Here is a 13,184-nt window from a genome sequence, read left to right as displayed (position 1 = left end):
ACAGAAAGGGTTGTTAAGCACTGGAACAGGCTCCCCAGGGAGGTGGTTGAGTCACCATCCCCGAATGTGTTTAAAAACTGTTTGGATGTAGTGCTCGGGGACATGGTTTAGTGGTGGGTCGTTAGAGCAGTATGGTTAGGTTGCGGTTGGATTTGGTGATCTTGAAGGTCCTTTCCAACCTCAGCAATTCTATGATTCTATGATGTGGAATACCGATAACAAAAAAATCATAAAACTATGACATTTTCACATGAAGGTGTCTAGCAAATGCATTTGAATTGCTTAGGAGTTAGAGAACATCAAAGTGAAGGAAGACAGGAGTTCAGTGATATAGCTTATAGGGAAGAGATCGAGTTATGACTGGATTATTTGAACATATAAATGAAAATACTGTTACTAAGTGACTCTTATCAGCATAAAAAAATAATGAAACAACGAACAACAAAGTAAAAGCAGAGAAATTCAAACTGAAAATTTTACAAATTCTTTTAAAGGGAATATGTTTAAATCCTGGAAGAACTATTGAGGCAAATGGCAGATTATCTGCCCTTTGGTGCCTTCAAACCGGGACTTGCATTTTGAAAATCTACTTCTTTGCCAAGGATAACATGTAGACTTTAGTTCAAGGCTTAACTACAAGGTAGGTAAAGGTTTGCTGTGTATAAGCTTGACTGTGATGAATGTTGTGGTCAATCAGTCTGTCTATTAGTCTGTGAACATGGATGGCCTTTTTTGCATATTGCGGCCAGGTTGTTTGTTACCAAGTTAAATTAGATTTCTGAAATGAAGAAAATGGTAAGGGTACGGTGCTTCCAAAACATGCAGAAGAGGAGAATGAGAGAATGCAAGATATGGCAGGGAATGAGAATACAGTGCTGATGTGAAAGTGGAAAATGGCAGTGAGTAAGCTATGAGCGTGTGAGGAACTTGAAGAGTGAGACTGAGTTCTTTGGAGCAGTGATTAAATGAAACTCTAAGTGATAGCAACCAACATTTCTGCTAATAGGAATAAGCAGAACAATGATGTTAATGTTCAAAGGAGCATACTAAACAACTTAATTGAAGGGTTACGTTTACTTGTGGGCTAAAATAACAGGGTGATTAAAATCAAGAAGAATGTTGAAAAATGTCAACACGGGAAAAATCCAACAGATTGGCACATGAAAGTAATGTTTGCATGAAAGTAAAGTTTGTCCAGAGCAAAGCAAATATGACATGGAAATACCAGACTTTGGGAATGACACCTAAACAGATGAGTCAAAGGTCAGAGAAAAGCTGGGGCAGGATCTGTCCATTGGGCCTTGTGTGCTACTGTGGTCAACCAAGTGGACAGTTGCAACACAGAGGAGAGTTGTTCAGTTGCAGCAGTGAACCTGGTTTTATACTGGTGCCTTCTTTCAAAGTGTTGCTCTGGGATGATGGACAACAGCTGACATCCATGCTACATTGCTCACTCTGACGTAGAAAATGGAATATGAAGATGCAGTGAGCGAGAAGATTAAATGGCTGATAACAGAAAGGAATAGATGTGTTAGAGTTCAACCTTTCTGTTCTAGGCGCAGTCAGGAACTGTTCAAATCTAGTGCATACACAAAAGCGTGTGAAGCAGCCAGTCAGTGACAAAAAAAAATAGATCCTAAGCAGTGATGATGTTTTCTTCTAAAGAAAAGCAAAAGCCAATCTAAATAACATTTTTTAAGCTTTTTAGGAACATATTGTTCCAAATCAGAGTATTTCTCAGTGAGATGACTATATAAAATTATGAGGTAGCTTCATTTATTGTAGATTCTTTTTAGATTGAAAAGCATTTTACCAGGCTGAAGTCAAAATGATATACAGTTCATCAAATACGTAATAGATGGTGCCAGACTAAAAATAAGTAGATTTATTAAGCCACATAAAGAGCTTCCTCAAAACCAGCGCAGAAAATAAGTGAGTCATCCCTCCAGAGCTGAACAATTTTCATACTGACTATATTGTATGTGAGGAGTTCTTTGGTGGCTTTCATGAACTGTGAGGAGGAAAAACATGTCAATTTAAGTACATTAGATAGTGAGAATCTCTGGATTTTTCTTGTCGGTTGCAGATAGCAATTCTGAAAGGATATGGGGGGGTTAGCGTTGAATATGCATTTTACTTTAGTAGTCCTACCTTTGCTGCTATTTTAAATCATCCTTTTATGCAGTAAGACACAGGAGGTTAGTTTGCAGAGTAATTCAGATTTGTGCGTGTACAAGAGCTGCTCCAAAAGTAATACCTCCTATTTTATTATGTTGGCCCACAACGTCAGAAGCAAATGTTGGTGGCATGGCAGTAGAGGCTAAACCTTCCCACCAATATTGCATTATATGTTGTTGCTGTGTGAGAGATGGCAGCAGAGGAGGAGTCTGACAGACTGGCATCTGACATGGAAGTATGTATGAAGCAAAGGTGTGTTGTTGAATTCCTCCATGCAGAAGAAGTTTGCATTCCAAAATTGACATCCATTGACATTCATCAACAGTTGGTGAACATTTATGGAAAACAAACAGTGAATGTGAGCACGGTGGTGGGTGGTGTTTCAACAGTGGCAACAGTGATGTGAAAGGCAAGCCACATTCCAGATGGCCATGTGCAACTGTCACATCATGGAATGTAGAACATCTTCATCAGCTCACGTGTGTGAATTGGTGTACTACAACTAGGGAACTGTGTGTGGAGCTGAATATGTGCTTCAATGCATTAGAGACAATGGTGGCACTGTTTGAATATTGCATAGTTTGTGCCTTGTGGGTCCCACTAATGCTCACACAGGAAAAGGAAGATCACCATGTGCAAGTTTGTCAGGACATAATGAATGAATACAAAGCTGTAGGCGCCTGTTTCCTGTATTGCATCATCACCAAGTGATGATACATGGTGTAACCGCTATGAGCCAGATTAAAAACAGCAGTCCTTGTAGTGGTGACATGTGAATTCCCCATTGAATGAAAGAGTTCAAAACACAGCTCTCAGCTGGTAATGTGATGTGCACTGTCTTTTGGAATAGGAAAAGGCTGATCCTTCTGTATTTCTTGGAACCCAGACAAACCATCAGCTCTGACCACTATCTTGCAGTGCTGAAAAAACTGAAGACTCAAACATCCAGAGTCAGACCGGAGAGGAAGACAACCTTTCTCTTGCAACACAATAATACCAGACCCCATGGCAGTTTGAAGATCATGGAGCACACTGCCAGTCTTGGCTGGACTGTCCTACCACATACACTGTATAGGCCAAATGTGGTACCTTCTAACTTTCATCTATTCTGACTTATAATTCTGAATTATATTCTTATATTCTGACTGCGTAGCCAACTTTTTCTTAGCAACGCCATCATAGCAGTTGTGAAACAGTGGGTCACCTCTGCTGGTGCAAGTGCAGCTTTTCTTCATCATGGGTGAAAATGAATAGCTAATGGTGGTGACTATGCTGAAAAACAGTGTATTATAGCTGAGAATTTACTTTATCAGATAAGTATTCTTGTGCTTCCTGTATCTATTGCAGTTCCCATGGAAATAAATAGGAGGTGATACTTCCACTGCTACCTATGTATTCTTTAATTAACCATGCCAAAAACTGTATATATAACATATTGCATTTAAAATATACTATTCGGCACTGGTGAGGCCCCACCTCGAGTACTGTGTTCAGTTTTGGGGGCCCCAGTACAGAAAGGACATTGAGGTGTTGGAGCAGATCCAAAGAAGAGCAACAAGGCTTGTGAAGGGCTTGGAGAATATGCCCTATGAGGAGCAACTGAAGGAACTGGGGCTGTTTAGTCTGGGGAAGAGGAGGCTGAGGGGAGGCCTTATTGCTCTCTTCAAATACCTGAAAGGTGATTGCAGCGAGAGCAGGGTTGGTCTTTTCTGACTGGTGACAGGTGACAGGACAAGGGGAAACGGCCTCAAGTTGCAGCAGGGTAGGTTTAGGTTGGATATCAGGAAAAAAATTCTTTACAGAAAGGGTTGTTAAGCACTGGAACAGGCTCCCCAGGGAGGTGGTTGAGTCACCATCCCTGAATGTGTTTAAAAACCCTGGTGCTTGGGCACATGATTTAGCAGTGGGTTGTTAGAGCTGGGGTAGTATGGTTAGGTTGCGGTTGGACTTGATGATCTTGAAGGTCTTTTCCAACCTGAACAATTCTATGATTCTGTATACAATTTTATATTGTAAAATAATGCACCTATGTAAAATAATCTGTGTATTTTGTATGAATTCATTAATTTGCATTTCTTACCACCATGCTATTTGCTAAAAACTCTTTTTTTTCCTCATTCTGTACTTTAAAATGTGTGGCTTTTTCATTGCATTGATATATAATTTATCTTTTGAGTTACAGTAAAAACATTTGATGGAGAAAAGGAGACTGTTTTTGTTCCCAATGTCTAAAACTGTATTTTAACACCTGTTGAACCTAGTTACTGTTTTAAAGAATATTAAAGAAATTATGTCTTTGCTAAAGATTCGGTATATCAAAGTGTCTACAATTAAAGTTAGAAAACACAGAAATGTCTTGCTGTTTCAATCAAAAGTTTCTAAAAACAAAGTTCTAAGAAAAGACAGTTTAAGTTTTGTGTTATTTTTATAACTGCAAAGAAAACCAGAGAAATTACATTTAGAGCAGTAACAGAAACCTTTCTAACTTTTTCTGTATGGCATTGAGGCAATAATCACTAAAATTTTTCCTTTATTTCTGTGATTAATTACCTATGTGTAGTCAAGCTTGCAGATTTTGACTATTCAAATTTTTGACATCTTTTTCCATTAGCTGTATATTGTGATGGAAAACTTGATGCTCAAGCTGCCATATGTAAGAAGGGACCAAACTGAATGGACTACTGAAATTATTAATTCTAAGTCTATGCTTTGAATCAAAAGGTACTTACTTTTTAGGTACTGGACATCTTGAGGATTTTTCCCTTCAAAAACATGAAATTCTCAGACAGATTAATGATTTAAAAAAAAAAAAAATTACTAGCTGGTTATTCTACCAGGATTGGCGTAGCAAAGCCTCATGTTAGTAGTGTAACAATAACAAAAAGTGTTAAATATCCTAATGTTTTCATACTCCAGTTATTTCTCTTTAACTTACATTTTTTAAATTTTATTTCTGTTCTGTACTGCATTGTGGTAACTTTCAATTATTTTACTCTCTGAATCGTAAGCTGCTAAGACTGTAGAACAGAAACTAATCGTTTTCTATGGAAGTAAATATCATTAGTTGGTTCGTGTTTGTAGCACCAGCGTCTTACGATAAATTATATATAGAAACTGTTTGAAATGAAGTTAATCTAGCAGCTGAAATGTAAATTTTTATATAAAGATTTTATGGACATTATGTTTAGATTTTCTGTGCTTTTTATACACTGAGAAAATCTATAAGTAAAGCTAATCTAAAAAGATATTTTGCTTATTATATGTGAAATACAAATGTGAAGTTTAAAAAGAAATAGGCCATAGTATGAGAACAAAACAACCGCCATTTTATCTCACAGTCCCCAAGAGATCTTGCATTTCTTTACAATCATGTCTGTTTTCTGGGTTGGTTTTATGAATTCCTCTGACTACACTGAAATGTATTTCCAGCTTCATACATTTCTGTTGTCCTCTTGCATTCCATTCTCCTTTTCTTGAGCTCAGTTTCTCTTTTGAGCTAGGAATAGCAAACACTCAACTCTTTTTCAATTTGTTCTCAATTTCTGTTACAGACATTTGTCTTTTCTGCTTTTTCTTTTTTTTTTCCCTGTTCCGTTGTTGTTGTTGTTTTTTGCCTTTTTGCTTTTACCATTATCCCATTCCTGTTTCCTTTCATGTTGCCAGTACTCTTTTTGTCAGTGTCATCTTTCTCCATTTCAGACTGCTGCCAGCTACCTAGCTTTGTCTGTTACCTATAGAAACTTGAACGAATAGTGAGGTGCAGCCATCCAATATATGGAGTCTGAATAAAAGTTTCAAGAGACCAAAGAACATATTATATAGTAATCAAAATTTATCTTTATTTTCTGTTTTGAGAAGCATTGGTTTTTGTTTACTTATGCTACTTCAGAAAATGGTCAAACACTGAAGAACAAAAGGTTGGCTAAGTCAACAGTCAGTGTTATTTTTTGATAAAATTAAAAATGCGTTGCACTGCTTCCAAGTCATTCCTTTACAGGTTGGGTCAGTTCTGAGCTCTCTTCACTGCTGTATTGGAAACATTGAAGACAGACTGATTTTCTGCCTCTCAAAATACTGTTCCGTGTAGTAAGAAAAAAAAGACAGAGGAAGAAAATAAATGATGAAATAATATATACCCAGATCTCCTTTAAATACTGTGAGGTGCGAACTTACAAGAGAGTATGAGAAATATATAAGCCATAAGTCTGAACTGTAAAATAGAAAGTTGAGCAGTTCTTGTGTAGAGGAGAAATTCTCTCTTCATTCTTCCTTTACCTACTCACTCGTGCTTCCTCCCACTCTCAGAATGCTCAGTAATATTTACTTGTTTTCCATACATAAAAATAATGTCTGCTTAAGTTGCTCTGGATGGAAGCACTGGAAATCCATGAAACCTCCTCCACGATACATTCTACCTTCCTAATCCCTTTTCATAATTCAAATTTTGCACGGATGGGATGTTTTGGTTTGGTGAATACTTTTGTACACAAAGGCATGGCAAGATACAAAAGCAAAGAGAAGTTGAAACAAGACAAATTTAGACAAGAAACAAGGTACAATTCTTAGTATTTATGGCAATTAACTATTTAACAATTTAATAGTAGGTATGTAGGCTATCATCTATCCATATCTTTGAAGACTGACAATCTTTTCAAAAAATATGACAATCATAAGTTAAAGGATTGTTTCAGGATTTTCACTATTAAAATGATGTATAATATGGCTTTTAACAAGTTCCAGCAAAATAGTACCCGAATCTGACTTTCAGTTTAAAATGAGCAAGAACTTCCACCTTTGAGGTCTCACAGTTCTTCACCATTTGTTCTGAAATCCTGTGCTATTGCCTTGTCCACTTCACTTCCAAATGTGCAAGTGATGATGACTGCATGATAACTGGGGTTTCTGTTAGCGCTCACCTCTGTACTACGCATTGTTTTAAGAGGAAAACTACCTAAGATGGTGCTCTTCCAAAAATAGCTGTTTTCTAATTTACCGACAGAGAAACTGATCTAGGGAGAATGTATGTGTTTGGCTGATGTCAACAAATGTCAATGTACAATGAAAGAATCTCCAAAGGTTCAATACACTTTAAACCATTGCTTCATGGAGCTTTCTACTCCATTAGAAAAATCTCACTAATTTCTGATAATAACTAACAGATTTTCTGTGACTTTAAACAAGTCTTTTCTTAAAACTCTTCGAATATCAAATTATTTACTCCAAATATGTTAATTTTGTTAGACTAAATGAGCCCAGAAATTCAACTAAATTAATTTAACCCTCTCACTGAAAAATAATAAGTGGTCATACAGAGTTTGGGATTTCAGATGCAGAGACTTTTCTCTGTGAAAAAAATTGCAACATAAATCTTTAGATTGATCATTAAAATAAAGGAAGGGGGAAATCAGTGAAGTGTTTGAAAGACAAAGTTTTAAGGAAGCTTTGCATTCTTCACAATCTCCTTTATTCTCTTGAACTGCAGAGGGTTTTGTGGAGTTTTTTTTGGTGTTTTTCTTTTTTTTTTTTCTTGAGAAAGACTGCTCTTTGCATTCTTTTGGAAAGTTTAGTGGGTGGATTTAGTTGAACTGAGGTATGTTTTGATCTTAATTCCTTAATACCTGTTTCTTTTCACTTTCAGAGTAGCCAAGGGAGAGGCCAGGAAAAAAAAAAAAAAAAAAAAAAGCTTTACACAATGAGGAAGAGAACAGGAAAGACAGAAAAATTATAGAACCTGCCAAAACCTGGTGAATGTGAGCTGTTTTCAGCCTTTTAAAGATACATCTTTGAGCCGCTTCCTTGGCCCACCAAGTCAAGTCCATTTCTTTTTTTCAACAAGGGAGAAGGAGAAAGAGTTGGGATAGAGAGAAGAAATGGAGTAGGAAGGGTGAAGGAGGCAGAGAAGTGATTGACTGCAGAAGCAGAAGTCTCACTTTCCTAGGGGTATTTTGGGCTTAATGGAAAACCGTGCATGGACTTGAGCTCATCAGATGTCTGTTGGGCAGTCCAGTGACACCCTAACAATGCCATGGTCTATTGAGAGGTGAATCTGTATTTGCAAACAGTGCCTGTTGCTGCTGGTGTTATTTAGCCGATTTCTTGAATACTTTTTTGCAGCTAGCGCTGTTCCATGGCAGCACATGCCAGGAAGAAGAACCCACAAGCATTGCCGTAGATACATGCAAGCAAAAGCAGAAGCTATACAAGTAATTTCAATGAAATTGGATTCCAAGCACCCAAATCTGCTTAGTACCTTCTTGACTGTGTTCCTCATCATCTCTTCAAGTGTATTGTCTCAAGCGTCATGAGTAGATTTGTAATGGCATAAGGAACCAATACGTGTTCCTCAAACTACAGTGGCTTGTACTGAGTGTATTCCTCTCCTTTTTACTTACCCACTCTTACCTTCTTTGTTTAATGAATGTTTGAGGTACAATGTTGTCTCAGTCCATGGGTGGGCTGAATTAATCTAGTATTGCGCTGATACACTTCGGTGTAACCAGGATTTTGCCATTAGCTCTTCTGTCTTAAGCAAATGAAACATGTGACTTAATCTTTTCTTTCTGAAAGAGTCTGGTAGAGATTATAATAAGAAGTGTTAATGTAGCAGCAAGGTGTTGTATTTTGGCAAGCACTCTGAAGCTGCAAGGTATTCCCTAATGGAAACTTCAGGTTAGTAAGGAATTCTTAAACATGTAAATCAAAAGTACCGCAGAGTAGCTGCTGAAAAACCTAACGGTAAGTAGAAGTCTTCTGCTAGAAAGTCACTAGAGGAAAGCCAAAGCATTCTCTTTCCAAGGAAAAACTTCATAATTATATGTTCAAGGATTTTTTTTTTCCTTTCCTTGCAGTGTAATTAGAGCTCTTCTTTTATATGTATGTTTTTCGCCTGTCTGAGTTGGAGTGAGTGTTATATAATTAATTTTCAGAACTTCCTTTATGACATGCAGTATTAAGGCCTTGTGGATAGAAAAGGTACAGAATAGATAACTGTAATCATTTTGGGGTACAAATTGTTTATATTTCTTTTCCTCCTGGAAATATAAGTGGAAATAAAGAATCTTATTTACAATACTGAAAAAGTACATTAGTATGGGTCTACTTGTAATGAAGATCAATTTCCAGATACATTCCAAAGGAATGTACAGGCAAACAGTGAACAAACAGTTTAAGTCCTACACTGTATAGAAAAAGCACTCATGACGTACTTGAATGTAGGGAAGTGCAATAGGATATGACAGCTAAAATTGATGTCCTCATTATGGCTTTGGTTTTCTATATTCTGCATTTTTTAATTGTGAAAGAGCAAGCTTCAGTCCAGCAACCTTAATGGCCTCTTAGAATACCCGAGAATAGGCATCCTTTAAAACAAGCAAGCAAGTGTAGAGAGCTGGTTTTTACAAAATATTGTTGACTGCAATTGAAGGGAAGAGTGATAACAGGAACTGTTCTTTTGCTTAGCGTTCTAAGCAATTTGAGTACTGTAAATGGATTTCACATTAGAAGATATTTTCCCATTGTTAGGTTATTTTAGTGCAATATCTTGATAGTGTATGCAGTGGGAGGGCAGAGTTCCTACAGCAGACAAACCTGAAAAACTGTGTACCTTCTATCTGACAATTTCACTTTGAATTGGCAGTGGACACAAACTGCAACCCTTAGGGTATGGTTGGTTGGTTTTTTTTCCTGATTTATACTTAAGTTTTTTGCTGGATTCTCTTCTACCTAGTGATGAGTTTAATCTAAAAGTCTTTTTTTTTTTCCCTTGAAAACTAGACTTTGGGTGGTCAGAAGTCAAGTCCAATAGCTTTTGATTCCTTTACTTAAGTTAGACAACATGCAAAGTGAATGATCCAAATAACAAGAAGAAGGATTTCTTTTTCTTTTCTTCCCTTCCACCACATAGATAGACTTGTGTTGCTGCAAATTCAGGATGTAAGCAATGGTGAGATAGGAGTCCATGAGAGGCTGTTTCCTGCATGCCCTTGATTGCTTACATGTAGCTGGAGCGCCTTTGCTGGAGAAAGGTGTCTGCAGAAGCATTTAGCTACCTTGCTTCCCAGTGCTTCAAGATGTCAGTGGTTTCATCCTTAATGCTTTTCACAGAATAGAGTTACAGACCAGCTTAAGTTGGAAGGGTCCTTACATAAAGCCCACCCAGTTCCAATCTCCTCCATGGGCAGAGCTGCCACCCGCCAGATCAGGCTGCTCAGGACCTCATCCAACCTGGCATTGAACACCTCCAGACAAAGGGCATCCACAGCTTCTCTTTTGCTGAACATGGCCACTATATTTACAGGAGGAAAATAGAGTGTGAGCCCTGGAGTTACAAAAACAGCCTGACTAGTTGCATTTTTTTTAAGTGGTTCATGAATGATTTTCATATTGAAGAGATATGAGCTCTAGCATGTTTTCTTCTGAGATTTTTTAAATGCACGAAAACAAATGGTTATGGTTAAGTCTTTAAAAGCAAATGTTCATTAAGATATGTTATTTTGTCAAGCTTGAAAAATATTTTGTCTACCATGCTTAATTCCTCAATTAGGTATATCTGAATATGGGAACAAAGGTGAGATACTATTCCATTCAATTCTAGTAATATGAGAACACACAGGAAGTTCTAACTTGTAACTAGAAAGCAACAGTTTCTCCCAAGGTAATCCTTATCTTTTAATGAAGGTAGCACATTCTAGCTCCTAATGCAGATATTGTAACTATTTATCTTCAACATATTTCTTAACAATTTTTTTCTGAATAACACATGAATTCCTGTCTTGGGTCACCATTACAATCATTTTAATTAACACTGTTAAGAGCTGGAAAACAAATGTAATAGCAGAAGTGTTTCTGCTTCAGTATGAAAACGTGTTTTCTGTGGAGCATATTCTGTTTGAAGCAAAAGACTGTGGAAAATGAAGTAGACAGTCTTGCAAAAAAAAGTTGTGTTATTTGTGCTTGCAGATAAGACTGTCAATGAACAACTGTGTTGTTAATGCAATCTACAAGATTGCATAGAAAGCAATAAAATAATAATGATTGCTTTATGTTACCGCACTATTAATTGCTCTCAAACAGCTTTTAGCTGAGAAGAAAATTCAGTTTGCAGAAAACTTTGACTTTCTTACAGTGTTTCTTATGTGAGAAGTGTGCAATACAAACTGGAAAAAAACATTAGCAGGTGGAAAAATATGATGACAAAGTCATGTTTTGATCAGATCTGGTAAATACTGCTATATATCAGCTCTCCCAGAAGTATTGCCAAAAAGTTTCTTAAGAAACCGTGCAGTACGTTTGTCACAAACATGTGATGGCCATATTTAGAACACAGGAACTAAGTCAAACACAGTGTATTAAGTGTAGTTTCAAAGGGTATGTAAAGACAACTGACTGAAAAGGCTGATATTGTTTTGGTCAGAATTTGATTATTTTGGTCAGTCAAAGCCTGTCTGAGGTTTTGTGTAAATTAGCATGATCTGTGCTCATACTAAGAATGGTCTTAGGTTTATCCCTGTAAAGATACAAGAATGCATAATTTTCTATGTTTATATATCCAACTTAATAGCGAAAGTAATCACTATCTTAGTCATAGAATCATAGAATCATAGAATGGCTTGGGTTGAAATGGACCTCAAAGATCATCAAGTCTCAACCCCCCTGCCAAGTGCAGGATCGCCAACCACTAGACCAGGCTGCCCAGAGCCACGTCCAGTCTGGCCTTGAATGCCTCCAGGGACGGGGCATCCACAACCTCCTTGGGCAACCTGTTCCAGTGCGTCACCACCCTCTGTGTGAAAAACTTCCTCCTAATATCTAACCTAAATCTCCCCTGTCTCAGCTTAAAACCATTCCCCCTTGTCCTATCGCTATCCACCCTCACAAACAATCGATCCCCCTCCTGCTTATACACTCCCTTCAAGTACTGGAAGGCCACAAGGAGGTCTCCCCGGAGCCTTCTCTTCTCCAAACTAAACAAGCCCAGTTCCCCCAACCTTTCCTCATAGGAGAGGTGCTCCAGCCCTCTGATCATCTTGGTCGCCCTCCTCTGAACTCTTTCCAAGAGCTCCACGTCCTTCTTGTGCTGGGGGCCCCAGGCCTGGACACAGTACTCCAGATGGGGCCTCACAAGAACCAAGTAGAGGGGAACCACCACCTCCCTCTCCCTGCAGACCACTCCTCTTTTAATGCAGCCCAGAACACTGTTGGCCCTCGGGGCTGCCAGCGCACACTGCTGGCTCATGTCCAGCTTCTCGTCCAACAGGACCCCCAAGTCCCTCTCCGCAGGGCTGCTTTCAAGTACTTCTTCCCCCAGGTTGTATAAATACCTGGGATTGCCCTGGCCCAAGTGCAGCACCTTGCACTTGGCCTTGTTGAACCTCATTAGGTTCTCATGGGCCCACTTTTCCAGCCTGTCCAGGTCCCTCTGGATGGCTTCCCTTCCTTCCAATGTATTGACTGCACCGCTCAGCTTGGTGTCATCTGCAAACTTGCTGAGGGTACACTTGATTCCATCATCTATGTCATTAATAAAGACATTGAAGAGCACTGGTCCCAGGACTGAGCCTTGGGGGACACCAATCGTGACCGGCCTCCACCCTGACATAGAACCATTGATCACAACCCTTTGCCTGCGACCAGCCAACCAGTTCTTAACCCACCGAACAGTCCATCCTTCAAATCCATACCTCTCCAATTTGGAGAGAAGGATGTGATGAGGGACCATGTCAAAGGCTTTGGAGAAGTCCAAGTAGATGACATCCATCGCCCTCTTCCCATCCACCGATGCCGTCACTTCATTGTAGAAGGCCCCCAGATTGGTCAGGCAAGATCTGCCCTTGGTGAAGCCGTGCTGGCTGTCTCGGATCACCTCCTTGTCACGTATGTGCCTTAACATGTCTTCTAGGAGGATCTGCTCCATGATCTTCTCAGGCACAGAGGTGAGGCTCGCCGGCCTGTAGTTCTCCGGGTCATCCTTTCTCCCTTTCTTAAAAATGGGAGTAATGTTTCCCTTT

The 13,184-nt window shown here is 38.7% G+C and overlaps 1 protein-coding gene and 1 long non-coding RNA gene across 3 annotated transcripts in view; both read left to right on the top strand.

Annotated features, from left to right (window-relative positions):
• CHSY3 (chondroitin sulfate synthase 3) overlaps positions 1 to 13,184 on the top strand; it is a 157,125-nt gene that overhangs the window by 104,715 nt on the left and 39,226 nt on the right. The window lies entirely within an intron of this gene.
• LOC110390317 lies at positions 117 to 3,557 on the top strand. Of its 2 annotated transcripts, none has more exons than XR_002433692.1 (2): positions 117 to 640; positions 3,097 to 3,557. It is a non-coding gene; the product is annotated as an uncharacterized LOC110390317 (long non-coding RNA). The 2 variants fall into 2 exon arrangements; XR_002433691.1 differs by having other exon boundaries at positions 3,029 to 3,557.

This window comes from Numida meleagris, chromosome Z (genome assembly GCF_002078875.1).
Source record: "Numida meleagris isolate 19003 breed g44 Domestic line chromosome Z, NumMel1.0, whole genome shotgun sequence".
Taxonomy (NCBI): Eukaryota; Metazoa; Chordata; class Aves; order Galliformes; family Numididae; genus Numida; species Numida meleagris.
Note: the sequence above shows the minus strand (reverse complement) of the source record. Positions and strands in the feature narration are given on the sequence as shown.